Source organism: Danio rerio, chromosome 23 (genome assembly GCF_052040795.2).
Source record: "Danio rerio strain M-AB ecotype USA chromosome 23, GRCz13ab, whole genome shotgun sequence".
Lineage (NCBI taxonomy): Eukaryota > Metazoa > Chordata > Actinopteri > Cypriniformes > Danionidae > Danio > Danio rerio.
Genome location: NC_141043.1, coordinates 36,005,290 through 36,017,500, shown reverse-complemented (window position 1 = coordinate 36,017,500; position 12,211 = coordinate 36,005,290). Strand labels below are relative to the sequence as shown.

Below are 12,211 nucleotides of genomic sequence, written 5' to 3'. Positions count from 1 at the left end.
GGAATGTGACTAAAGGCACAAATCATGAATTAAAGTAGTCCAACTTGCACCAGCAGGATTGCAAACTCTTTTTCTAGGAACTGGCCATTGGTTCCATGACTGAACTTCAATTATTTTAGCCATTCATGCTGCCAAATATTTGAAGATTGAGAAAAAGATTAGAGTAAGTTAATGATGATAGAATTTAAATTTTTAAGTTCTTCAAGCTGTTCAATTTGATGTAATTTGAACACTACCACTAGTATTCAAAGGTTGTAATTAGTAGGATTATTATATAGTGCTCAAGTAACATTTCTTCTTTTTATAAAAACATATTATATTCAAAGATACTTTTTTTTTTGTTTTTTTGATGAAACAGGATCATTTTATTAATAAAATAATAATAATTTAGGTAATAAAATGTTTTCTGGTTATAAGTATTTGTACTATTTTATATTATATGAAGTTCTTGCATCATCTCTGAATTAATATTAATTTTATTGCAATGTAAATATATCAGAGCTGCTGGCACATTTGTATAACAGCAATAAGGAAATTTTACCAAATAAATAAAATATGATCATGCATCAATTTTAAATGATTTAAGTAGGACGGCAAGGTCTGACTTTGCTTAGACAGAAGTCTTGTCACTTAACAGAAATAATGTACAGTATAGAATATAAAGTCATGGTGCAGTAGAAAAATAATTAATATTGTGTATGACTTCCATGAGCTTGGAGGACTGCATCCATACATCTGTGCAATCACTCTAATAACCTGTTAATAAAGTCATCTGGAATGGTAAAGGAAGCATTCTTGCAGGACTCCCAGAGTTCATCAACATTCTTTGGATTCATCTTCAATGCCTTCTACTTCATCTTACCCCAGACATGCTCAATATTATTCAGTGCTGGTGACTGGGCTTGACAATCCTGGAGCACTTTGACCTTCTTTGCTTTTGGGAACCTTGATGTGGAGGCTGAATTATGAGAAGGAGCGCTGTCCTGCTAAAGAATTTGGTTCTCCTGTGGTTTGTAGTGTAATGCGCAGATGTCTTGATACCTCAGGCTGTTAACGTTGCCGTCCACTCTGCAGATCTCTCGCACGCCCCCATACTGAATGTAGCCCCAAACCATGATTTTTCCTTCATCAAACTTGACAGATTTCTGTGAGAATCTTGGGCTCATGCGAGTTCCAATAGGTCTTCTGTAGTATTTGTGTTGCTTGGGATGCAGTTCAACAGATGATTCATCAGAAAAAATTCCCTTCTGCAACATTTGTGTTGCACATCAGTAAAGTCACAATTGTTTCACATAAACAATTAGATAATTTTATTTAAGGGAGAGGGAACTTTTGAAATCTGCTCCATTTTACTTCACAGGAAGTGACACAGAACAGCACAATAGTACTTTGTGATGTATATGTGTTTCGTAAATATTCATGAGACTCTATTGTCATTAGCCTAGCAGAAGATGCTTTACCTAACACACACTTCTCAGACACAGTCCACAAACTCGGACACAACTTGGACACAAATTCAGCTATAGTATGAGACGAAAGCTGTACTGCAGTTCTTTAAAATCACTCATAACTTCCATATCAATGCAAATTACAGCTAAACTTGCCAATTAATTTGCAGATCACAGATGCTTTAAACCCATGGGCTGTAGTCCGTACAGATCTCAGATTATCTATGATCCATTACACCCCTAGTTCACATGCTCTCATTGCTTATTGCTTCATTATGTAGCAGGAATGTCCTAAAACCATGTCAGCTGCAGTTGAACTGTCTGTTATGTCATGCAGGAGGAAATGCAGTCTGTATTTGAGTGTGCGATTACTCCAAAAGAAGGCATGACACTCACCACTACTTTTTGCATCAGCAACATACAGTCATAATCACAGATTCAGGGAATGTTTTAGAGTGCTCCGTCCTCTCGGCATGTCTGAGAATCAGCTGTTGTTATGGCTGGTTTGTGTTGTGCGAGCTGAGCTGAGAGTTGGAATGGCTCTCCTGCTGAGCCCACAGAGTCACGCTTGCCCTTGTGACGCTTTCAGACAGCAAAAGAGAACAGGGGAGACGAGATGCCGTGGAGCGTCAAAGCTGGAGCCCCTTTGAAACCTTTCGGCTCGCTACAAAATTACGGCATGTGAGCACTTTGATCCGCAAACGGATGAGCAGTGGTCTTGTAGCAGGCCATCGCCCTGCATTACTCTCAGCACGCTTCCCGCTCGCCCCTGCGTCTGACTCGTCTACTGAGCTGATCACCCGACTAATCGAAATCAGCTCAGTGTATAGCGTACGATCACTGTGTTCCATTGAGGTTTAACCCCCAATACCTATCCCCATTTCTCAACATATCCTGCTTAATGTATAAACTTTACAGCAGTCGCTTTACACACATCTGAACAACAAACTGGAGGAAATTAACCCTATTATTGGTAGAAGTAGCTACAGTAATGTTGCTCTGCATTACTAATGTAGTTGAATGTGTTAGTTAACATGAACTAACAGTGTGGTATATTTATTAATATACTTAAAGGTGCAGTAGGTGATTGTCTTCCGAAACATTTTTTGTTGTGCTGGTTGAAAGTCTCTTCACAGTCCAATAGTAATGATTACAGTAAATGATCTAAATGTGTTTATATGTATTTTTATATTCTGGGTAAGGCATAAAACATAAAATTGTTCATCCAATTAAATAGAGTTGGACCGACATCTCCCATAATTCCGATAAGCAGGTCAGACTGTCTGTCAGCAAATGCAGATTTGGACTTCTGCGCATCTGTTCACTTAGATCCGCCATTCATGCTTGCCCGTTTGCATAAGCACGCATAAGCCGCGCGGTCACGAGACGGACCGGGAGAACTTAAATGCTGAATTGAAACTTTTTAAAACCTGAATCAATATTGGAGTTACTTTACACCATGGCTGAAGTATTACTGTTAGACAGGTAATGTTTTAAAACTATTTTAGTCAGGTTAAGCTTATGTTAGATTGTGTTCTGTTATGAATGACTTATATGCACAGACGTGTTGTTCAGCCACTGAAATCTCCCGATGAAAGATTTATGTGGTTATTTTCAGTTTCATAATACAGCATCGATAATGATTTATAGATAGATTTATCGAGCTGAAGTTTACTTTATATTCACATTGGGTCATTTTTGAACAATGACAGCCTTCCTATACTGTTTACCATGCTACTCTGAATATTCGCTCTGAAATAGCATGTAAGTGTGGCTAAGTAATAAATGTAATTCCTGCACGGCGCTGGCACTAACTAACTGGCGAATGACATGAATTAGTAGGTTGTCTGTCTGCTGTTGTGACCATAGACTGTAAAATATATGGACGTAGTATCCGTGACGTCACCCATAGGTTTCTAAAGAGCGCAAAAGAAGCCACAAGTAGGCGCGGCCAACCGTCGCCATTTTGTTTTCGCGTCATCACACCCACGGCGGGATACCAAACAAGGGCAAAGAGGCGGAGAGTGAGCGGAGCTACAGACACCTGCACAGTTTGCTTGGACCTGATTCAGACACACTTTACTTTGGGAGAACGCTTAATACTTTATCACCTGTGACTCGTTTGTGTTCTGACCACTTGTGCTTGGTTGTACACTATTTCAATAAAGTGTTTAGACTTTTAAAAACACTGTAGTAATACACTTAGCCACTAAACATTGTTCTTATGACGTTTTTCAACAGGAGGAAAACGCGAATTACTTCCAAACACTTCAGATATAGTCTGTTAGTTAATGTAAGACTATTAATGAAATCCAGCATAACACTGTATGACAACACTTCAGATGACTGTTCTAGAGCCTACAGCTAATCAATCCGTCAGATTCTGGAGTGCATTACAGCTCTAAATATAAATAAAAATGATAAATGATCTTAAATAAAACAAATAAATGTATAGAGATGGTATATAAGTATATAACTTTACTCACATGGGAAACGGAGGCCACGTGAATGGTTTGTGAGCACAATTAAGTTCACTCAGCATGCCATGCCATCTAATAATTGTAGGAAACAAGTCCAAAAGGCAGTTGACTGTGTAAAGCCACATAAAACAACACAGAAATATGATAAATATGCCGAGTTCAGTGGCTAATCTGCTGGATTCAGCTGAGGTGACGTGACGGCGACCAGTGAGTCTTAGCTGTCACTCAAGTGGCCACTCCCTTAATTATGCAAAATTAATATAACTTAATATAAAGGAAACAGATGAGTTATAAAAAAATTCACCCCCCTCACAGTTGTCATGAAGGGTAATATTAGCTGTATTAACCAAAATCTTTTTTTGTACCAGGCTGTAAACACCTTTTTTTCTGCTGTAAAGTTGGCCATTCTAACAGTGGGCTCAATTGAAATTTGCTCTGTTTTGGAGCCAGGAGCGGCCACGACTAGCGGAATTTCGGATGAATTGCAGTTTTAGTTACTTCCGTATTGGCTTCCAGAGGGAGAGCGGGAGGTTGCCGCTTGGTTGTGACGCGGTGCGCACACTCGCAATTTCAGGGGGTGTGGCTTTGAATCACAGTCCCTTCCCGCCGTCCAAAGATAATATGCTAAGCGGTTAGCATTTTGGCAGATCACCTACTGCACCTTTAAAGGACACCTATTTTAAGGGGGTTTGAATCTGTCTGTCAGCGAATGCCTGGCGAGCGGCACATCATGGCAGCAGAAAACTGTCACCAGACTGAGCAATGACTCACACTTTTGTTTGTCTGTTCGCTGCAGTGTCGAGCTTGTCGAGCCGGGCAGCTGGCATGAAGCCATGTGCCCGTACATAGACAAACTCTTATGTGGCAGAATCCCAGGGGTTAAATGGAGACCCTTGACAGCAGAGGTGCGTGTGAGTTATGGGCCAATCGATTTGCATCCGCTGCATAAGATTATTCGGTCAGCGAGGACAAAGAGGAGAGGGAGGTTTAGTGGACACTGCTGTACAAGGGCAGGCTTTAGATACCAGCATCAAGAGCAGGAAACACATCCATCAAATAAAATGACACAATGAGATATAGAACATTTAAATGTATACAACTGTTCTGTCTACCGTTGAGGCAGTGGCGAAGTAGGTAGTGCTGTCGCCTCACAGCAAGAAGGTCGCTGGGTCGCTGGTTCGAACCTCGGCTCAGTTGGCGTTTCTGTGTGGAGTTTGCATGTTCTCTCTGACCTTTTTTTGTTGTTAATGTAGTTGTTAATGCATTATGCATTTTCATTTCTGAGAGACAGCACGTCAGTGGCCATGAGCCTGTCTTTGAGCAGAGCAAAGACAGTTGACATTGTTTATCCACAGGATGGTGACAGAGTCTGCATAATAAGCCCTATAAACAGATAACTACAGCTGATCATATCATTATTAAACAGGTAAGTGACTTTCCAAGTCGATCTTTTTTTTTTTGTATGTTGTAGTGGTGTATTTATACCATATAATTGTAATGAATTGAGTGTGAGATAGGACTCGCAAATCAGGAATGTATGTATTTTGTGTTGACCACTCTATGTAAAACCCTAAGTTGTTATTTGGTTGGCCATCTGTTTGTTTCTAATGCTTCTCCTGTTTTCGGTAAGGCAGACTAGTTCAGTAAAAAGAAAGAAAAAATAAAAGCCTGCATGTGTTTAGAGTTTTTTTTTCCTTATCGCAAACACAACAGTAATCTGTTAGTGTTTGCATTGCTTGAGTTTTTCGGGGATAATTATTGCGATCTTCCGATTGCAACAGAGAAATGCTGGGAGATATCTCTGTAGATTGATGTAACTCTGTAGACCTTATAATCTTAAAATGTAAGCAAAATAACCTGTTTTGTCATCACATTAGACATTACGCTAGAGAATCATTCAAATATTAACTCTAAATTTAAGTTTCTGCTGCTCTTTGAGCTGCCTCCCACCAGTGCGAAAATACAGCCACATTGCACTGCTACTTGTGTGAAATTGCTTATATATACAGTCTGAAGAAACTTTAAGCCATTTACATCAATTGAAGATAATATTATTGTAAAAAATTACATAGGATAAATTAGTAGGAAAATACTTATGGTATACAAAATCTGTGTGTGTATATGTTTATGATAATATTAACCAACAATATTTATAAAGTAGCTAAATGAATAAAAATATTATTGCAATTTTATTATAAATTAATTTTAATATAATTAAATATTTTTTTAAATGTTTAACATTGAATATTGTATTTTGTTTTATTTGTAAAGGTATCCAAAATGTAATTTATTAATAAAATTTGTTTTATTTATTAATTTTATTTTGTTTTATTTTGTTTTATTTTATATATTTATTTTATTATATATTTTATTTAGTTTGTTTTGTCAGGTAATTTTTATTTTTATTTAATAAACAAACATTTCTAGTTGTCATTGTTATAAACAAGTTTCAGCTTTCAAGTAATTTTCGGGGAAAAATCAAAAGAAGTCTGTGATAAATAACAAGAAAATAAATTGCGTTTAATTTCAAATACTATTTAACTAGAATTTCAAAAATACAATTTTCAAAAAGTCCTATTGGCTTCATACATTTAAAGCATAGGTTAAATAAAAATCTTGAAGTCTTAAGAAATAAACACAATACAGCCCCCAAATTTTCAACAGTATCATTTATAAATCCATATGCAACTTTAAAACATGAAAACCCGTATATTTGCAGTTTTGTATTTCTATGTACAGTGAAAAGTGAAAACAGACCCATTTTTTTTAGTACTTCCACTTGTCGTTACCCTAATAATCTGCTGCAAACATAATCGACAGTTTTAATTGAGTCTTCTGAAATATTTCAGATCCATTTTACTTTTTCACCATCTGGAAGCCGGACCTGATTTGGGCACGTTCACTGCACCTCAGAGTCCAGCAATCATTAGTAATTAGGCTCAGATTGTAAGACCACAGCCAAGGTCAGACAGGGATAATGTTTCATGGATTGTACCAATTATAGCATTCGTTCCAAGGCTGGCACTTGAGCTCAACCTTGAGTCAAGCCGCGCAGTGGTTTTAACACGGGACATGTGTTCTCCGGTACACAGCTGCAGTCTCCATTCATACACATCTGTCACTGCTGACTTCAAATGGCCAAAGTCAAATGTTTCCTTTTCATCGACTTGAGCTTGAATAACTGCAGCCTGTGGAATGTGGGCTGATGCTGGTGCGTGCTTAAATGCTGTGTTTTTATTCCCATAAAAATAGTTCAAATTATTTGCTCACTTATGCCTTTAATAAGACACCATTGTTTAGAGTAGAGTCATGTTTCTGATTTTTAGATATAAATGTTTTGCCAAGAATAAGCAATTATGTATTTTTTGAACAAGAAACTACAGTTTTAAATACAACAATTAACATTTTTACATTTAGACATGCAGCCAGTGGAATGGGGGTTATGAGACACTATAACTAAATTAAAATGATTTAAACTTTTCAGAATGCTGTTTCATGCTGAAATCCGAAAAATATAGTACATCAGTGGTTAAACATGTCCAGCATGTTTAAAGAAGAAAAAAGACTTGAAAAGACTTTGCTTTTAATAGTAAAAAAAAAACTATATTTATGTTCTCCATATGGAATTTTCACAAGATTTACAAATATTATAATAATCCCAATGGGGGAGAAAATAATGGAAAAAAAATATAGAACACAAGTTGCTAGAAAGTTATCAGGCACTAATACACTACAAACTAATCAACTACAGTAAATATGTCATATTTAACATATTTGCATTTTTAGCATGTTTCTAATTGAGTTTATGACTAAAGGATATCTTTGAGATATCTGAACAATATCTGCATATTTATAATGCATGCATCTTTTCAACAGAGATAGCTAAAAAGTGAATTTGCTTCACATTTGTACTATTTATTAATCACTTCATGTTGTGCAGTTGGAATTATTTTTTTGGTTGTTTTGCACCTTCTTCATAAAAAAAATAAACATTACTAATAGTTTTTTGTAAAGTTGATAAGCTAGATTTCAAAATAAGCTTAATAAAATAAAAAAAATAAAAAAAAATGTATATATTAATTAATAAGTTAAACTTAACTTTTGTTGATAGGTTGCTGTGATAATGCTTAATGTCCCTCTGAAGTTGCTAAGACTTTTGATGCACATCCTACTGAAATGGAATAATAAGTAGAGGGATTTCATTTTGTGCATCATTCTCTTATAGCAAACTAATGGTAAGCGGAGTGTGGTTAATATATGTGGTATACAAAATGTATGTGTGTATATGTTTATGATGTTTTATCTAATTTTATTTATAAAGTAGCTAAAATATTATTGAAATGTAATTATAATTCAATTTAAATATAATTAAATGCATTTTTAAATGTTTAACTTGAATTTAAAATTTTATTTTTGATTTATTTTAAAATGTATTCAAAATGGTATTTGTTATTCAAAATTTTGTTTTATTTTATTTTTATTTATTCATTTATTTACTTTTTGTGCTTTTGTTTTGTTTCGTTTCGTTCGTTTTGTTTTGTTTTGTTCAGCCCTTACTGATTTTGAGGTTTAAAAACATTTTATATTAAAAGTTGTTGTTCTAAAACAAAAATTTCAGGAAAATGTTTTCCAAACAAAGTCTCTGAGGAATATCAAGAAAATAAATAGCTTTTAATTTAAAGTAGAATTTCACTCGAAATTTAAAAACACAATTTTCTAAAAGTCCTACTCCTTGATAAATTTAATGCATCCTTGTTAAATAAAAATTATAAAGATATTACTGAACCCAAACTTAAAATATATTCTAAATATTCAAATTTTTTAAGTTAATTAGCTAGATTTTAAAATAAGCTTAATAAAATATTTTTACATTTTTTTATATATTAATAATTTAAACTTAGCTTTTGTTGATAGGTTGCTGTGATAATGCTTAAAGTTCCTGTGAAGTTGCTGAGACTTTTGAAAAGGAATATTGAGTAAAGGGCTTTTTTGTGCATCCTTCCCTCAACGGTATGGAGCATAGTTAAGAATATTAACTGTAAAAACTGACACCAGCGGAAAAGAACTGACACTCCAAATGCGGAAGCAAATGGTTAGACTTTGATTCAAGATTACCAAAACTAACATTAGATTTTCTAAGGCTTAATTGATCACTTAAATAATAACAATTTGCACTACAAAAATAAACACTGTACATTTTAATTTCACATGGACTTTAAATGGATAGTTTACCAAAAAAATTAAGTAATAAAAGTTGGACGTATTTCCATGTTCTTGCATAGTGAGATGACAGAAAACACAGTGAGCGTTACGCATGCCTTAATGTGTATAGTACACAAAAACCCATCATTCATTCACACAGACACGAAGAACATGGGCTTCCTATATTGTAGTTTAGGCTTTTTCACCAAAGCTCAAATTGGGTTTTGATTTGTGTACACTGGTTTACCATAAGTTTACCCCAAAAAAATCCCAAATGCTGTGACATTTCTCCTTATAGTAATCCTTTTTTTACTGGATTTACACATTTGCTGCATTGGTTTTAGCAGCTTATAACCACTGCCATGGTTCCATGCTTCAAAAAGCAGTTGCACATCTAGTAAAGTTTGTACAGAATCTATTTTACTAATGGCATTCATTTTTTTAAATGAGTATATGTCTCAGTCAAACAGAATTGAGCTTTATCTTTTCAATTTAAATCAGATTATCCTTCATTTAAACATACTACAGTATTTGCACTGAACAGGCCGGGGAATAATATATTGAAGAAAACCTATATTTGATTACCAGTGGATGACTAAGATGCATTTTAGAGTTAGTGTAGTGGAACTTCAATATGGACGCCCTCCAGATATTGACCATGTCTCTCTTAAAAGTACACACGGCTTTTAGTAGGCGCTACTTACACAAGACTCGGTAGATGCTCTCTTCTCCTCTGGCAGTTTTGCAATACTTTTGATGGCTGCCACCGGTTCTTTTCCCACTCTAAATTATTGATGGATCATGGAATAAGTGCTCCTGCGATGCTCCCTTTTAAGTACAAAGATGTAGAAGACAGTCCAATGTGTAATCCATTTCTGTTTGAGCTAACCGATCAAGTTATCGATTGTTGAATGCCACTTTAAAAGATTCAGAGACAGAGGAAAATGTGACAAAATTCTGCAGTGAGCCTTTCTGCGGTTGTTCTATTACCTCCAGCATCTTTCCCTGGTGTCTGATGTGAGAGTATTTCCCCCCAGTAAACTAAAAAGAATGAGGAAAAGATTGATGTAGTCTGTAAAAAGGAATTGATGATGCAATATCTCTTTTAACTGAAGAAAGAGACTGTTAATGGTCCACTAATCTTGTCTGGCGGTCATATATTAGTAGTTGAATTCTGCGATGCTGGGAAATATTTCATGTAAAACTGGAATGCAAGGTTTAACCTTAAACTCCTCTGTAAGAAAAGCAAAATGTAAACTCCTGTGATTATATATAGACGCATATTTATTTAAAAGCAGCAGCACCCCTGATTATGAAGAAACTTTTGATCACAGAATCAAATGAGAGAAACGAGTCTCCTTGTATACAGTATGTACTATATATGAGCCCAGATGAGAAGAGCTGGGAGTGATTTGTGACTAGGGATTTTTTATTTTATCTTAGAATATATATATATATATATATATATATATATATATATATATATATATATATATATATATATATATATATATATATATATATATATTATTTATGGCACATATACTACTGGGGAGGCATGGGGGCTCAGAGCTTAGCACTGTCAACAGCAAGAAGGTCTGGTTCAAGTACCGGCTGGGCCAGTTGGTATTTCTGTGTGAAGTTGGCTTGGGTTTCCTCCGGGTGCTCACAGTCCAAAGACATGCACTACATATGAATTCAATAAACTAAATTGGTCGTAGTGTACGTGTCATAAAGAGAGTGTATGAGTGTTTCTCTCATTATGAGTCTTTATGAGTGCAGCTGCAAGGGCATTCACTGCGTAAAACATATGATGAATAAATTGGCGGTTCATTCCACTGTGGTGACCCCTGATGAATTAAAGGACTAAGCCGAAATGAAAAAGAATGAAAGAAATTGGCCATAGTGTATGAGTGTTTCCCAGTACTGGGTTGCAGCTGAAAAGGCATCTACTGCGTTAAAAACATATGCTGGAATAGTTGGCAGGTCATTCTGCTGTGGCGACCCCTGATAAACGAGGGACTAAGACAAAGGAAAATGAATGAATAAACTTTTTCAAAAATACTGTGTCTATTTAAGCAACTATTCGCATCAGCCTTTTTCAACATGCATTTTTCAAGTAATGTCAACTCGATTTGATCCAGTTTACTACTTATTTTTATGATTGTCAAATCTGCTTTTTAAGTACAATGTACTCGTTTCTTGTTATAAGCGATGTTCTTGGTTGGCTTTTGTTCAGTTAAATGTGTGTTTTTACAACCAACATTTTATATTTTTCAACCTATAGCTTTAAGTTTATCAAACCTTTTTTTAAGTAGCGTTATAATGCAATGATGTATATTACAATATGTATATTAAATAATTATTTATTGAATTAATATTAATTTGTTAAACTGCAAAAGGTTACTTTTTATGTCATATACTAAAATATGATAGCTCCCCTTATAATAATAAATATTACTGCATTAATATTACAAATATGGAGATTCTGTGTATAGTGTATACTATTCTAGGGAAAAAATCTGATTCTGAATGTATTTACTTTATTTTAAATGTCATTCAGTGATTTATTAAATTATATCTACAATTTTAATTGTAACAATAATACATGATTGTTTAGTTCAAATGGAAGATTTTGTTTTAAAATAATACTTTTTTTGTATAATCAATTCTCTCAATTCTCTCTAAATGATTCTCTTTTTTTCTTACTTCAAACATTAGTAATATTTTGTGAAGCTAATAGTCATAATCAGTCAAATGATGTCCTGCGTGAAGTCCCACTAGATTTACATGAGGTAATTGCACACATTTGTCCAAAGATGGCACTGTCTAGCAAAATTAGTACTGGGCTTGCATTTCCCTCACACTTACAGCTGCTTGTAAAATAAGGGACAATAAAATATATTTACTTGTAAATGGATTGTACATATTGTAAGGGAGGTTTTTATTATGCACACCAGACAAAACAAAAATAAAAGGCTGCATTCTTATAAAATTTAAATTGTTAAGCGATATAAGTTTGTGGACTTCATAAAACAAAACCTTTCTTCTTGCATTTTTGAAGTTGCTTATACATTTAAA

At 34.7% G+C, this 12,211-nt stretch overlaps 1 protein-coding gene across 20 annotated transcripts in view; it reads left to right on the top strand.

Annotated features, from left to right (window-relative positions):
- plxna2 (plexin A2) overlaps positions 1-12,211 on the top strand; it is a 775,091-nt gene that overhangs the window by 391,083 nt on the left and 371,797 nt on the right. The window lies entirely within an intron of this gene.